Source organism: Rattus norvegicus, chromosome 7 (assembly GCF_036323735.1).
Source record: "Rattus norvegicus strain BN/NHsdMcwi chromosome 7, GRCr8, whole genome shotgun sequence".
Classification (NCBI taxonomy): Eukaryota; Metazoa; Chordata; class Mammalia; order Rodentia; family Muridae; genus Rattus; species Rattus norvegicus.
In genome coordinates, this window is record NC_086025.1 from 18,682,167 (window position 1) to 18,699,446 (window position 17,280).

Consider the following 17,280-nt stretch of genomic DNA (forward strand, 5'->3'; position numbering starts at 1 on the left):
AGGGTCTGTTGATGTATCAGAGTTGTAACATTAGTAAAATGTATAGCCCACTCCCAAAGTGTAACCAGAGACTCTGGAAGTTGCCCCACCCGTAGCCACTCAGGCCTCTCCTTCCCCACCCCACTGAGGTGATTATTGCCCAGCACCTTGCTACAGGTCCATGGCTGTACCCTAGGGAGCAGACACAGGAGTCCAGGGACATGGAATTTGGAAAAATATTCAGATTGCTTGTGTGGCAGTGATGTGACAGACAGGACAATCTTGGTCTGTCCTCTCACAGATGCATACTGCACCTGCCATGCAGAAAAGGTTATGTCCACCAGGCACCAGGGCTGCTGTCACTTTTCTCTCAAAGCAGACGATGCATGCAGGCCCTCTTACCTCAGTTTAGAGAAACCCCGTAGTGGCTACGTGGGCGGCCTCTGTGTTAGCCTATGACCCCTCATTGGTGGCAGGAGATCAGTGCTCACCTGGGGGTTCTGCATATGCTTTGACTGAATAAAAGGAGGAGGAGGCAGAAGAGAAGTGCACCAGTGTGAAGATGGAGTTCCTGGTCTTCCTACAGCAGTGGGGGTGGGCAGGCTTACCTCTCACTCCATAATACAAGTCCTGCCTGCCCACACCATTGCTGGAAGCAGATATCCACCTTAGCTGATGTCCCTGCCCTGCTAGCCTAAGTGCTGGGCCTCAGAGATGAGTTCATGCCACACTCACCTATACAGCCCAGGTTGTTGTGCCTGAAGGTGGAGAGTGGCTTACAGCCTGGAGCAAACACCGGCCAGGCATCTGAGTAGAGGCTATCCAGGGCTGCATGGACTCTGACTGCCATGAAGTCAATCTTACTGTCACCCAGGAAGTCACCATCCCTGTTCTACTCAAGAATCTTGCCACTATGTGTGGCAATGTACCTCCCTATCTCCTTCCTTGCAGCCCTGCCGACATTCCAGGTTGCCCAGGCACTGGTGATCTCAAACACCGGTGAGGTCTTAGTCCTGGCTGGAAGTTATGATGTAAGTGTTGGTCTGCTGCTGGATGCATTTAATGTCGCTCCCTTTGGGCAAACCATCAGTCCCACCACATGGTAGCGCTCATACAGGGATCATCACTTGGCCTGGTAGAGGCCTGGCTGGCTGCAGGGGAGGGGCAGCAGGGCAGGATCTGTAGGCTGCTCAGGGATGCCATCCCCACTCCCAGTCCTACCCCAACTTGGGCACCAGGAGTGGGACTTGGGGCTCCCCCAAACCCAGGGGGCAGAGTTGATGAAGAGCCAGCTGAAGGGAACACTCCTTTCCAGCAGCCCTTTGGTTCTTTGTGCTTCCTCTGAAACATCCTAGTTATCCAAAGCCACATTTCTTCCTGTTATTCCAGATACCACTAGACTGGGCATGGGGAATTGGAAGTTGTAGGGAGAGAGAGAGAGGTGGTGGGAGGGAGAGGAGGAGAGATGAGGGCCCTGTCTTCCTTCTTTTATTTCCACAACTGCCCAGAACAGCACAGTGAATCAGGCGACCTCTGGAGATATCTTTTCTTGAACTACACATTCTCCCTAACCCCTCAGAGGGCTGATTGGTTATTTTGTTCTTAAAGGCTGATTGGTTATTTTGTTCTTTTTTGAGATGGATTCTCTGTGTAGTCCTGGGTGTGCTGGATCTCACACTGGAGACCAGGCTGCTCCCAAATTCACAGTTTCACCTGCCTGTTATACCTGACTGCTGGAATTAAGGTCTTCACCACCACCTCTACCACACAACAGGTTCATTGGGTCATCTCAGAGTCAGCAGAGTGAGTCCTACAACTAAACACACAGAGTGTCAGGAACAAACTCAAGTCACACAGAGGTAGGCAACACCTGGTGTATCTTCTACTCAGGTGTTTACAGCCTTCAGCCCCATTCTTTATGCACTTAGGATTTTGTATGCAATGTTTATTCATGAGAATAAATGTCAGAGGAGTCAGGCAGGATGCACCAACTCTATGATGGCCTAGTTCTCCTCTGAATTTTCTCAAACACTAGCATAGTCAAAGCGGTCATAGCAAGATTTAGATGTCCACAAATGTATACTGAGCATCAGCTTTTTAACAGGTTTTGGCTGAGAGGAATTCCCTCAGGCACTATCATTTGATTATCAAGATTGTCTAATACACTTTCAGCTCGCATGCAGGTGCTGTGGTTGTGTATACAAGCAGAATGACATAAACCCTGCAAGCAAGGATGCCTGGGAACTCCCCAGTCCCAGTCATACCAGCTCATAGCCTGTTAGTTACCTTGAAGGCAAGACAGTAGCAGCTCCATGCATCCCTACCGACAACTGATTCTCCAGCTGCTTCCAACTCCTACTCCAAGTGCATCTGCTGCCCTCCACTGTGTCCACAGGATGAGTTTAGATGTCAGCCTTATTATTCAGTACATGGGTGACACTGTCAAGTCACTCCAATGTGACAGCCTTGACGTTAACCTCTGTGCAGTGGACATTGTCTGTACATTCTAGGGAATATCCAAAAAATAAAGAGATTACCTTGTGAACCCCAGTCCCCAAGGAAACAGAGGTGGTAGCCCCCTTTATTTGAACATGGTGTCCACATCAACCTGAACCCACCCATTCATTCTGAAGTTCATTCCTCTCTAAGGCCCAAGCACCTGGAGCTACAAATGCTTTAAAAATCAATCCTCTTTCAATCTCTGTGATGGGAAAACAAAAGCACTGAGGTCAGAAAAAAATTGGTGACTTAGCTCAATGACATGCAATTTGTCATCAAGGAGCCTGGCCTAGACAAGGTGACCGATACCAAGTGCTATACACGATGCAAAGAGGACCCTTTATAGACAACACACTCCATAAAGAAATTCAGAACTTCTTTCCTATGTGACCAAATTCTGAGGCGTAGCTGAACTTTTTCCCTCTGCTTGGGGATAAGGGTTCTCCTAGGCAGAAAGTGTCATAGTGTGCATATGAGATGTGTGTATGAGGTATGAGAGTCTTGAAGTTGTGTTGAGGTGAAAGTCAATATTTAGGAAGTAGCATTCTCAGATGCTCCCCTCATGCATGCCCTGTGCTCTGTTTAGTTTACCCACTGAAGCAGACACGTGTGCACTGGAAGCCTTCAGGACAAGGGAGGGAGGGCTTCTGACTTTGGAAACAGTTAAATAACTTATAGCTCATTACACACAGACAAGAAAACAACAAAACTGTGTTATCCACAGTATAAAAGGATGGAGGCATTCTCTATCCCCTGGGAACCCAGTCTTCAAAGCCAGCGAATGCTCCAGATTTTCTCAGGGACATTTGTAACTCAGGGGTCAGTGAACTAAGGGTTCATGGCAAACATGATAAACTCCCTGAGAGCATTCAGCAATAACTGGAGAAATTTTACTCCATAGTCTGCTGGGATGGAGCACTAAGGAAGACACACAGACAATACAAGCAAGGTCCAGCTTTATATTTTTTTCCAAAAACCTTTATTGGGGGAAACCTACAAACATGTATAGTACAATGTTTCCAGTCACAATTTGTAGTGAACTGATTCCTCAAAATATATTATATATTATATTATATAATATGTTATATTATATTAAACATATTATATATCATGATTTTCAAAACCCTACTTCTGTCAAAGTAATCCAGAGTGCACATGTAGTGCTCCAACTGTACCTACATACAAACTAAGGGATTGCTTGGTCATCTGCCATCTGGGAAATCTTGAGACCTTCCTGCCTTTTTACATTTGAAATATTATTGTACAAGTTTGGGGCTGTCACTAAACAAGGTATATGTGTGTACCACCAACATTTCAGTGCAAAGACCTGGTCTCTTCCCCTCATAGCTATGTAAAAAGTGGTAAAAAAGACTTTTCCTCTTTTGCTGGTGAACACATCCCTCATTCAAATTGTCAAGCACTAATGAAGTCCTTGTTTGGTTGAGGAAGATTTAAGGTAAGTTCAGGCCCAATGAAGGCACTGAGACCATTTCCGCATTATTGCTACCTGTCTTAGCCTCAACATCACACTAGAGCTGGTAAAATCAAGAAACTTTTTTTCCTTGCTTCTATATAAAGCTCAAATGAGAGAAGCATTCTCCACGTGACCTGACTGCAGAGTCTATGGCCATTCTTTTATTGTTTAAAGTTGGATAAGCTACAGGCATTATACATTCAAAAAAAGAAAAGAAGAAAAAGAGCATACAGTGTTCCTCAAACTACTTCCACAGCATCTAGGTAGATTTCTGTAAAGAAACCATTCAAACTTTTAAAGTTTACATAAAGAAGTAAAAAAATCAATAAAATAAATATTGCATACAATCTCTTAAATTAAGGTTTTTCTAACTCATTTCCAATAAAATAACCAAGTGAAGTTACAAAATGCATATATTACTGTGAAAAGAACACATTCCTCATTTTGCCAATTAATAATGGCAATGATAATTTAACAAAATAAAACATATATCTATTGCTTTCATCATACTTGATAAACACAATTGAACAGTATCCTCAGTGTATACTTTTCACAAGATAATAAATAAGTTAAATCTTTTTTCATATTAGTTGAGGTGCAGATCAACTAAAAAGAGCTAAAAATGAAGCATTTATTTCCCAACGACTATGAACTGAACTCTACCCAAGGCTTCCAGAGAGCAGAGGAAATGGTTCTAAGCTAAACACCCACTGAGTGCTGGCAGTGAGACTATAATGAAACTTTGGAATGCAAGATCTCCCCCATACCCAAACATATAGAACTTTGTTAAAAAACATAAACAAGGTAAACAACCACCATGAAGTAGGCTGCGAGATACTCCTATCAAGGAAAGTTCTGGGCATTAATTTCAATTCTAGAAACTTATAGTTTAGGGAGGTGGCAGCCTGCTGGCTCACACTGGTCTTGGAAACCCTTCCAATGTAAGAGTTCTCACATCTGGACTGTAACTAAGGCTGTCAGGTGAGAGAAGAGATGGAATGGTGGCTGATAGCTGCTGGTGCTTGGCTCTTTTTTCTTTTAAAACTAGAGTTTCAAACTCATCTGAAACCTAAACAAGTGTTTGGAATTTTCTGTTCTTTCCACATCACAACTGCCCTCTTGTGGATATTTTGTTCATTCAAAAGAAAATTTCACTGGCATTCATTTCAACAAGAATGACACTTTGCAGCAATGATGATGATGATGATGATGAAAATAATAATAATAATAATAGAAACTTGGAAACAAAGAGAACCGAAGGAGCCCCTCCTGAAAGAGTTCCAGTATAAGTGCTCAGCTTGGCCTGCAAGTAGGCCTGCTGCAGTGTCACCCACCAACCAATATGCACTGTAGCACCTCTCCCAAGCCCTCGCAGGCGCCCCCTTCCTTTGGTCCTCAGAGATGGAGAGGTAGCAGAAGATGGGCAGGCATTGGACAGGGTCCAGGCTGTGAGACTCGGAGCCACTGAGGATGCCCAACCTCAGTGAGCTGCTCACAGTCCAACAGCAAGCCTGGGGGTCTAGGGGTTGTGCAGAACACGAGTGACTCTGACCCACAGCTCAGCACTTGGATGTCTTAGAATAGGGTTGGGCAGCGCTGTGGCCTGTAGGGGGCTGTGAAGGAGGCCAGTGGAGGAGCCTCAGAGGGCTGTGCAGCAAGAGCAGCACTGGGGACACAGGGGACAGTGCAGGAGACCAGTGCAGGTTCGTGGCAAAGAGATAAGAGCATTCAGAGATTCCTGGAGAAATTTTACTCCATCGTCTCCCTGCCTGAATTCATGCCCAGAAGCCAGGGTTACAGGGCCTTACAGTCAGCCTTAACTGGCCAGAGTCCTGCTATTCTAGTTGCCCAAAATGTAGCTGTTTACAGCTTCCTAGCTTGTAGATACCAGCCTCCATCACTGTCCACAGGACCAGCAGAGTGGCTGTTGGACCAACTTGAATTATTTCCCAGCCTCCTTCATCGTAGGATAAGAGATTCTAAGTTCTGCATCTTCCTTTCTTTTGCTCCAATAAGACTTCATGACCAAGGCAACAAATTTATAAAACATAACGTATAATTCAGACTCATGCTTACAGAACAAGTCCACTGTGGTACAGCAAAGGCATAGTGAGAGGAATAGCTGAGAGTCTCTTGGGCCACAAGTGGAGACAGATTGGGAATCACTTGGGCTTTTGAAAACTATAAAACCAACCTTAGGAACACGCTCTTCCCCAAGAAGCAGTGCCTTATCCTTCTGAAACAGGTTTACCAACTAGGAACCAAATACTGAATAACATAACACCTCACTGCAATCCCTCTTATTCTGTCATTCCTGTTAGGCCCCAGGAACTCCTGGAATTCCTTTTAGGCCCCTACAGATGAGCATAGTGTCTGGCCTACACCCAAGTAAATCATGAATAAATAACCAGGTCTCTCTGTCGGTGTTAGTCTGTGTTCCTAGTCTGGCCAGGAAAACGCTCCAAGGTTTCTTCCTTTGCTTCCGGATAGCTGGACATAGAAGACTGCGTAACAGATCTGAGCCCCAGACCCAAGGCAACAGGTCCTGAGGAATCAGCACACAGCAGGTGCAGGGATCCAGTGCAGATCACCAACACCTGCTGTGGTCTCAGCATCCCAGAGGAAGCTTTTCCTGGGGACAGGTCTGGATGCTGGGTTAAAAACCACAGAAGTCATAGCTTTGTGAGCCCCAGGGCTCCGGAGCTCTTCAGGGAGTAGAGCTAGGGCCAGGCAGCAGCAGCCTGGGACCTGAGAGTGGGATTCCGGGCCCAGGGAGAACCTGCATCCTGCCAACATGCATTATCAACATTCTTCTATCAAAAGAGCAAGCTTATAGGGACGTGGCACCAAGCGAGGGCCCGCCTGCAGCCCGGATTCGAGGTCGAGTGCTCTTTATGGCCAGAAAACCCACCTAGTCGACTTTGCTGTGGCTTACCGACCATGCCAGCTAAGGTGGCCCGCATGTACCTCGGATTGGCAAAGCCAAATACAGGATCAGTGAAAGTGCTGCAGCCTCAGAGCTATGTCTCTGCCTTGCACAGTATGAGAGCACCTCCACTGGGCAGCCATGTCTCCTTATGCTGCAAAGCCCATTGGCTGGGGCGACAAGGGCCCTGCCCCCAGGCCCGCCTCTCCAGCCCCTCCTTTCTCACCCTGTGGGCTTTCCCTCTGCAGCCAGGTAGAGAAAGTTGCTACAGTGTATATGTTTTGCTCTTCTTGTCCCGGAGTGGCCAAATGGACGCCTTTTCTCCATCCCCAGAGGGGTGAGATGCCTCTCAGGAGTGGGAATAATGCAGTTCAGTATTTTAGGAAGCCAGCTTGGAGAAAGTCACCTGACTCCCCTGGTCCTTAGTAGGGGCTTCTGAGAGACCAGTGAGGCAGCTGTGAGCAAAAGTCACAGGAGTACAAGCACAAGGTCAACAAAGAGCTAAGATCTTACCCTGGCATGGGGATGGCATGGGAGTTGGTTACATACAAGACACAGCCAAAAGATAATATCAACGAGAGGGATGTGTAGTAAGACACAAAAGTGGTGCCCGAACCATGACAGGACTCTGTACAGAGGAGATTTGTGAGATTTGAATTAAGACTACAAGGTTAAAAGAAATTTCGTATTAGAAAACAAGGCAATTGGAAAGCTTATCTAGAACAGACTAGGAGGGCATTTGACAGGGCCCTGTCTCCTGTGTCATTTCTATGTCTCAGGGTCCTACACAAGGCCAAAGCAGATCTCCCTCAAGGTTCCTCTGTCCACCAGTATTTTGTTTGATTTTAGAGACAGGATTTATCTATGTAGCTATTTGGCCTGGATCTCACTATGAAGACCAGGCTGGACTCAAATTCATACAGATCCACCTACCTATGTCTCTTGAGTTCGGAGTTAAAAGGCATGTGCCTCCACATCCACCTCTAACTTCAATATCTGGACCTTTAAATAGAGTTACTTGTAAAAACACTACTGGTGTTCAAAATGAGTAGTTAAAATGCTGGGGAAAACTGGAAGGGGAATTCTTGCCAGAACAGGTAATTCTAAAGAACCTTACATTTCTAAGGATAGAAGGAATGGGGCAAAGGTTGAGATGAGAAGCCGGGTAAATTCCTGTGCAAGTATTCATGTTTAATTGCACTATACATCTAAAAGGTATAGATTAGATGCAGGAGCATGTGGTGCTTTGCATTGAATTATCAATGTATGGTGGCCAGTGTTCAGTACACAAAACAAAGTGTTTTGCATTAATGTTATTCTTGCATTATGCACCGGAGATCAGCACCACCTAGAATTTTTATTTTTATCTACTAAACTCAAATAAGGAAAGGGGTCTGCAAACAGTAATCACCCTCAAAAGAAACAATCCCTTTATTCCTACTGTTCTCACCTGACAGGGTGTTTAAATGTGGAGAAACAGCAGATTTCATAAATCACTGGGTTTGGACCTGTAGGTTGTACAAGGACTTCTGAGGTAGAAGAGGACAAATCATTGCTTCTGAAACTTTGTCAGCAGGAAAAAGAGCACTAGTTAAAAGATTGCTTTCTCGAAAATGTCACTTATATTTTATTTCCATATGTTTTACAAAGGAGATTTAGTTATTTTTAATTATGTGTATGTAGGCGTCTGAACCTGAGTACAGGTTCCTGCAGAGACCAGGGGGAGGGAGTTCCCTGGAGCAGGGGTTACAGGCCATTGTAAGCCACCACAATTGGGTGCTAGAACTGAACTCAGGGCCTCTGCAAGAGCAGTATGTACTCTTAACCATTGAACTGTATTAGCAGTCCCTGTACCTCCACATCTTCTTGAGGGTGAATTTTCAGTGTGTGAAAGACTGGCAATTCCCAATGGGGCAGAACCCTCCACAGTTTGCCCATCTACCATTCACATCCAATCCACAGGAGCAGAATGATAGCTCAACCAATAGTAACAAAAGAGGGAGAGAGATTGGACATGAGTATACTCAGGGTGACAGTGACAGCTGCAGCATTCTAAAGAGACTGGACCATGTAGTCCAGAATCATGGTGGCCAGACCTAGTGCTCCCATGATTCCTGCCTGTTTCTCTACGTTCATCCTTCTGGCTACCCCTGTTCCTCACAGTACTTTTGTTGTTTGTTTCTTTCTTTGATTGATTGATATTTTGAATCTCCATCCGTGCTTGCATCCACTTTCTTGTATTAGTCACCCAATCATTTCTGTTGCTTTGTTCCAAGACCTTGATGGATTCAGGAAAGAAAGATTGCCTCATACAATAGCAAATGAACAGTTTAGAACAGGGATCTGTGCACAGGCAAATGCCTACCTGATAACAGGTGTACACATCCCATCCTCACTCCATAAAAAAATCACACCCCAAAAGATGGTGGTAGCAGTAGCATCTGAAAAGGAGAGTTATATTGGAAAAGAACCCAGAAGCTGTTCTTATCAGGTCTAAAAAAGTGAGCTGGCTCTTTAACAACAAACTATTCCAGACACGAGCTCTCTAGTGTAAGGTTTACAGCTTGCAAGTGTTTCACATTTCATATGCACAGCTTGCAATTGACAGAGCTGTGACTGGAACCTGGGTTCTAACTCCCAACAGCTCTGGGTTTACTGGGCTATAGCTTGGCTTTGCTTGTCAATGAGGGTAGGACTGTTCTGTTTTCTATACATGGCAAGAATTTTAAGATGATAGGAAGGTTTTTTTTCAATATTTTAAAGATCTACATGACTACAGATGAATTATGGGATGGGGAATTGCGTTAATGAATAGAGCACTTGCATGAGGACTTGGATCAGCATCCTCAGAACTCAGGTAAAAATTCAGGCTCGGTAGCACTCCTGCAATCCCAGGTCTTCAAAGGCAAGATGTGAGGTAGAGACTGGAGCAGACCCAGAATCTAGCCTATGTGAAGTAGCAAAAAACAAAGAGACCTTATTCAAACAAGGAAGAAGGAGAATATGGGCCGACACCTTAGGTTATCCCCTGAACTCCATGTGTCCATACCGACACAGGGAATTAAATAAAAATCAAATTGAGAGCTTGGAAAACAGTGAGATTAGGAACAAACCTGGTCAGGATTCTGGGGGATTAGAGTTGCTTTAGCAATTGGAGGGATACAGAAACCAGGAGCTTTGGAGTCTATACAAGGAGGATCAGTGGTGAAAGAACTTTTCAATTCCATCTGCCCCCATGCCTGTTCCAGCTGGATAGGCGGTTACAATGTTTCACTTCTGAGCCCTATGAAGAGGAGGGTATAGCAAAGAATCCCAGAGTGTGTGGTTATTTTGTTGCATTTCAGAGTCAAGGCTCCGCAATACAGTGCTTGAGGCTAGGGCTGAGAGAGATTCTGAGCTGAAGACTTGGGGGAGGCTTCTACTAGCTTGTGTGTCTTGTGGAGTATTTCTGCTGACACTGCAAAGAATTGCCATGGCAACCAGTAAAATAAGTTTCTGAATTCTTGCAGTCTCCCTCAAGGGAGGCAGATGCCAGTGGGTGTGGCTGTATCATTAAGAGTGCTAGGAAGTCTCAGATGATCATGTCCCTCTGAAGGTCTAATAAATTGTCCTCCAGGTCTCAGGCAGAAGCAGCTCCAGCATGGTAAATGGGGGAGTCCAAGGCTATGGGACAGGAGATGGAAATAGTTTACCAGAGATTCATTCCCGTGGTAGGCTGCACATGTCAACCACCTTCCAGTTTAAAATGCAAGGTGCATGGACTCCTCATTTCCTTATATCCAAATAAATAAACTGACAGGGGTGTGGCCAGGACATCAGCAGGTAGATATTTTATCAGAGTCAGTCGCTTTTCTGTTGCTGTGAAGGGACAACACAACCAAGGTAATTTATAGAAGGAAGAGTTATTGGGGAATACAGTTCCATAGGATTAGAGTCCAGGACCATCATGGTGGAGAGAATCCCAGCAGCAAGGCAGACAGAGATGGTGCTGGAGCAGTAGCTGAGGGCTAAAACCTTATCCACAGTTGCAAGGCAGAGGGAGGTCACTGGGAAATGTATGGTCCTTTGGAACCTACAAAGCCCATTGTAAGAAGCAATACTGCCTCCAACAAGGCCACACCTCCAAATCCTTCCCATATAGTTCCACTGATAGGTGAGTGAGTGTTGAACCACATGAGGTTACAGAAGCCATTCTCATTCAATCTACCACAATCAGTATTATGTAATCAATGTTGAGGAACCCCAAGCGAGAGAGTCCATATCCAGAGCTTACTGTGTCGCTGTGTCGTCTTGGGCTAATGTTCATCACTTCTCCAGACTTTGGGTCCTTTACCTGCAAAGTAATATCTTTGTGATGTGCCATCAGCCTTGTCACCTGACACAACACAGAATCACCCAAGAAGGGCAGCATGCCAGTGAGGGACTGGGTCCATTGGTTTATCCTGGAAGCGTGACTTTAGGGGATTGCTTTAATGAAATTAATTGTGTAGGAAGATCCGTCCCGTTGAGGGTAGCAACATTCTCTGGGCAAGGGCTATTGAACTACGTAAGTCAAGAGGTTGCACTGAGCACAGTCAAGCCAATGCGCAACTGAGCACACACAAATCCATTTGTCTGTTCTTGGCTGTGAATGAGACATGGCCAACTGTCTCAAGCCCTTGCTACTAAGACTTTGCCACAAGGATGGATTTTAACCTAGAATTGTTAGTGAAAACAAACCCTTTCTCCCCAAGTCTCTTTTTGTCGAGATATTTTATCATAGTAAGACAGAAGGCACTAGGACAATCATCCAACTCACTGTGACTCTTAAGCACAACATTCCACCCACCACCTATCATGCCCTCTGTCAGTTATGCTCTGGATCAACCCACTGTCATGTACAGACCCTACCTCTCAAGACCCACTGCCTGCTTGTATCCTTCCTCTTGATGGTGAGTCTGTTTTTGACGTCCTGTAATTCTTCTTAGTTCAGACTAGTATTTTGCCTCTGTGATCCTTCGCTTTCTGTGTCTCTCTTCTGCAACTGGGCATTTCCACTTCACAGGAACCTTCTTACAGCCCTGGGACTTTTATCAAAGGAGTGCTTCTCTCACAGGAGCTCTTAGATCCTGTTGTAGGAATATAAGGCTTATATTTTGAGGTAGGACGAAGGGCACGAATCAAATTCTTTTCTTTGTACACAAGCTTATGGCACTTCTAGCATGATTTTCAATACCCATCTGTGTTTGTGAATGTGGCATTATTTAATCAAGAAAATATTTTCTCTCATTTCCACTTTGCTAAGAACAAGTTTGTCAGGAGAAACCTCCAAGAGATGAGGAGGCACCAAGACCATGTTGATCCCATGGCAGCCTGGGAAATGCTTGCAGCTCATCCCCCATCTCGTTTATCTCTAGGAGTCTCATTATATGGCAGGGTCAGTGGTGTGCTGAAGTATGTGTGCCTGTGGTAAGGACTTACTTTGTAGCGCTGTTTTAAACCATCTCTGTTCATGGTTGTTAGAATGGATGAGTGGGCAATAGCAGGTCCATGCCTGTGCAGTAATATAAACCTGAAAAGGATATAGTTGATTCCTATGTACTAATAAGTATTGGATCATCTTGCAGTGCATATGGTACATTTTATAAAAAGTAAAGGAAAGTGCTACAAAAGATTGTCCTCAAGGGTAGGAAGGAGAGACTTACTATGTGTGTATTTGCATAGGTGGGTTTCAAAATTCTTTAGCTTTATCCATTACACGTAAGTGATTATGAGATTGTGTCAATTTTATTGATATAATTAAAGTTTAATTCATATAATCAAAGCTTCAAACTCTTGGATTTCTCTTCATTATGACAGTGAAATATTTATAAATAGAAACCTGAAAATGGTGCAATGTAGAAGGAACACTAGGTTGAGAGACCTCTGCTATCTTGGTTAACTTCCTGGATTCTCAGTGGCTTCTCTTCGAAATTAGAAGTTATCTGTCCGTATATATAATTCCGTGAGCCTACCCTGAGATAGATCAACGGTCATTGTAATGTGTGTGTGAGAGTGTGTGTGTGTGTGTGTGTGTGCATGTTGGTGGGAAGAAGCACCTTGGCAGGACATCTCTAACTTGTCACTCATCCTCTGCACTAACACTTTCTGCCCGATATCCTGTCATATAACTTGCACTGGGATCCCTGTGTTGGACTCTAGAGATATGGATGTTTCCTGTCTTTAGTGTTGAGTAGAACAAACATGAAGAACATTCAGACCACTGATCCTTCTGATCACTTTATGAGGTTTGAGTCCAGTAACTGTCACAGTAACTTTCCCATTAGCTCCAAAGATGGAGTTTCTTCTTTTGAATCTCATGCCCTTGGCAGAACAGAGCCTGACATCTAATTTCCAGAAGCAGACATTTTTTCCTCCATTAACAATTTCCATCTGGATATTAGAGCCTGGACCATCCCTTGCATGCCTGGCAAAGTGCTGCTTGGCTGTCAAAGTCTGGTGTGGTTCTGATAGGTCTGTCCCTTACTAATTTTAATATTCTTTATTTGTTTAGTGCATTTGGAGTTTTGAGCAATTTTTATGGTCCAATTTATTAGGCGTTCTGTAGGTTTCTTGTATGCTTATGGGCATTTCTTTGTTTTTGATAGGGAAATTTTTTCTATAATTTTCTCGAGGATATTTACTGGCTCTTTAAGTTGGGAAACTTCACTCTTCTACACCTAATATCCTCAGGTTTGATCTTCTCATTGTGTTCTGAATTACCTGGATGTATTGGCTTAGGATATTTTTGTGTTTTGCATTTTCTTTGACTGCTGTGTTAATGTTTTCTATGGTTTCTTCTGTACCCAAGGTTCTCTATTCTATCTCTCACTTTCTATTGTGATGCTTACGTCTATGACTCCTCATCTCTGTCCTAGGTTTTCTATCTCCAGGGTTGTCTCCCGTTGTGATTTCCTTATTGTTTCTATTTCCATTTTTAGATCCTGGTGGTTTTGCTCCATTCCTTCACATGTTTGGTTGTGTATTCCTGTCTTGCTTTAAGGAATTTTGGTATTTCCTTTTTAAAGTCTTCTACCTGTTTACCTGTATTGTCCTGTATTTCTTTAAAGAAATTATTTATATCCTTCTTAAAGTCTTCTAACTTCATCACGAGGTGTGATTTGAAATCAGAATCTTGCTTTTCCAGTGTGTTTGGGTATCCAGGCTTTCTGTGTTGGGAGAACTGGGTTCTCATGATGCCAAGTGGCCTTGGTTTCTGTTGCTTAGGTCCTTACACTTGTCTGGCCATCTGGTTATCTCTGGTGTTAGCTGGTCTTGCTGTCTGTGACAGTGGCTTGGCCCTCCTCTAAGCCTGTGTGTCAGCACTCCTGGGAGACCAGCTGTTTCCCGGTAGGATCTGGGTACAGAGAGCTCTGGCACAGGGTCAGCTCCAGCTGCAGACTACAATTTGATTTTGAATAAAACTTGCATTCTGAACAGGTGTCAAAGGTTCACTTCCCAAGCCCTACCTGAATGAGTGTCATCTTGGTTGGCAAGTTGAGATATGAATGCTGGGCAAACCACTCTCCTGCAGTTGAGCAAGCCAACCAATGAGACAAGCATAAATGTACCACGAAGAAATGTTCCTAGTACAGTCCTGATTGACAGACAATGAAACTGCAATGTGGCACAGATGATGACAGCCGATGTTGATATTTGATTAAAAATTCTATAACATTCTGACTCAGGGTCAGAGTTTATCTCCAGATTCCTGTCTGCATCTCTGCAGTGGCTTATTACAATAAACTTTTCTGCATTAACTTTATGATTACATTATGTTAGATACAAGGGGACACCATAACAATACTAGTTTGGTAAGTTGGGGCATATGTAGGAGCAGAGCCTAGCTGGAGAAAACAGGTATCTTGGAGGATAGACTTTGAGGTATAACCTGGCTCTGATGCCAGCTTGAGCCTTCTGCTTCGTAAACAAGTCTCAGGTAAACAATCTCCTAAGCTTTGGTTCCCATCACCACAGGCCACATGCTCTAACCACTATGTCTTCCCTGACACAGTACTGAACCTTTTGAAACTAGGAAGCAAAATAAATCCTTCCTCATTAAGGCACTTTTGTCATATACCTTGTGATAGGGGTAAGAAAAGCAGGCAACACTGACTGAAGGACTCCAGAGTCATTGTATAAAGCTGCCTGTTTCTGAAAACACTTCTCGGGAAGTGCCGATATGAACCATGACTTGATAGGTGCTGGCCTGCTGTTGGTGGACTCTCGCTAAACAGCCATGTGAACTGCTATCACCTCAGTTTTCATCAATGTAGCATTGACTCTCTTCATGTTAATTCCTAACTCTTGTTCAGCATCGCCCGTCCCAGGCTGTATTTAATAATCCACAAAACTATAATCTGTTGACTCAACCCTCAACAGGCCGAGCACTAAATACTGTTCAAGAGAGCCCTGGGTCTGGACCGTTTTCAGCTGAACTCCCTGAAGGTACTCTACACAGACATTTCTGGACATAGAAGATAATCAGATTTTCCCCCCTGCAGCGGTCTCAAGGGATCTGCACTTACTGCCATTAGAGTTCATATTTTTGCCAATGGTGGTAGCATGATGTCAAGTGTCATCAGATTGAAACAGGTCATCTTCTAACCAGCACTTTGCCTCACAGGATATAAAATTTGTGGTGAAATGCCTCCTACGCCTGTCAGGAAACAGCTGAGTATTTAGGTATATTCTCCTTAAATTTTCTTCCTGAAGCTTAAATAAACATTCCTGATCCTTTTGCTGTTTTCTTTCACTAACAGAGGAGAGAGACAAGTGTCTCCATCTCTGTTATCAAGCAAACTGGGCAGATATCCTAAAGGGCACCACACATAAGAATCCCTGAGGAGAGAACCTGAACCAATAGACTCCTCTTGGCTCTTTTTGTTTCTTTTTCTTCTAGAGCTTTCAGGTGTGGCCTTACATTGCTAGTATGAGATCTCTCCATTTTCCTTATGAAGGCACACAGTGCTATTACTGTTCCTCTTACCACACTTCTTACTGTGTGCTGTAAGTTTGGGTATATTGTGCTTTCATTATCATTGGATTCTGAAAAGTCTTTCATTTTTTAATGTTTTTCTCTAACCAAATGATCATTGGATAGAGAGCCGTTCAGTTATCCTGGGTGTGTGTGTGTTTGCTGTTTCTGTTGTTGTTGACGTCCACATTCAATCTGTGCTGATCTGATAGAATGCATGGGGTTATTTTAATCTTGTATTTATGGAGGTTCCTTTTATGCTCAATATATTGTCGATTTTGGGAAGGTTCTGTGAGTGATAAGAAGGTACATTCCATTATGTTCGGGTGAAATGTCCTGTAGTATTTGTTAATCCATTAGGTTTATAGTCTCTGTAATTTTCATTGTTTCTCTGTTTCACTCACCTGTCTATTGATGAGAGTGGAGTGTTGAAGTTCACCGTTATTATTGTGTGCTGTTCAGTGTGTATTTGAGCTTTAGTAAAGTGTCTTTTATGAATCTGGCTGCCCTTGCAATTGGGCATAGATGTTCAGAATTGAGATTTCATCTTGGTAGATTTTTCCTTTGAAGAGTGGAGTGTCTTTCCTCCTCTCCTTTGATTAAATTTGGTTGGAAGTCTATTTTATTACATATTACAATAGTAATTCCATCATATTTCTCAGGTCCACTTGCTTGGAAAATCATCTTATAGCTTTATAGTCTGATATAGTGTCCACTGTTTTGCTGCGTTTTGTTTCATGTATGCAGTAGAATGCTCAATCTTGTTTTAGGTTTCAGTCTGTTAGTCTGTGTCTATTTTTATTGGTGATTTGACATTGAGAGATGTTAAGGACCAATGATGGTTAGTTGCTATTATTTTGATGTTGATGTTGGGGGTGTTAGTGTGTGTATGTAATTCTCTTCTCCTCTCTCTCTCTCTCTCTCTCTCTCTCTCTCTCTCACTCTCTCTCTCTTTCTCTCTGTGTGTGTCTGAGTGTTTGTGTGTGTGTGTGTGTGTGTGTGTCTGAGTGTTTGTGTGTGTGTGTGTGTGTGTGTGTGTCTGTGTGTGTGATCATTAATCTCTTGTATTTTCTCAGGTGTAGTTATCCTCGTGTGTTGGAGTTTTACTTCTAGTACACTCTTTAGGACTGGAATAGTAGAAAGATATTGTTTAAAATTTGTTTTGTCATGGAATTTCTTGGTTTCTATTTCTATGATGATTGAGTGTTTTGCTGAGTATTGTATTTTGGGGTGGCGCCTGCCTTTTCTTAGGATCAGCAAGAAATATGTCCCGAATTTTTATCTTTTAGAGTCTCTTTGGAGAAGTCAAGTGTAATTCTGATACTGTTATTGCCTACTTGTCCTTGGTCCTTTGCAGCTTTGAGTACTCTTCCTTGTTCTATCCATTTAGTGTTTTGATTATTATGT

At 43.6% G+C, this 17,280-nt stretch overlaps 1 protein-coding gene and 1 pseudogene across 6 annotated transcripts in view; one reads left to right on the forward strand and one right to left on the reverse strand.

Moving 5' to 3' along the window:
- Nucleotides 1-17,280, forward strand: part of LOC134479845 (putative sperm motility kinase W) — a 665,424-nt gene that overhangs the window by 515,956 nt on the left and 132,188 nt on the right. The window lies entirely within an intron of this gene.
- Mex3a-ps4 (mex-3 RNA binding family member A, pseudogene 4) overlaps nucleotides 172-17,280 on the reverse strand; it is a 39,157-nt pseudogene continuing 22,048 nt past the window's right edge.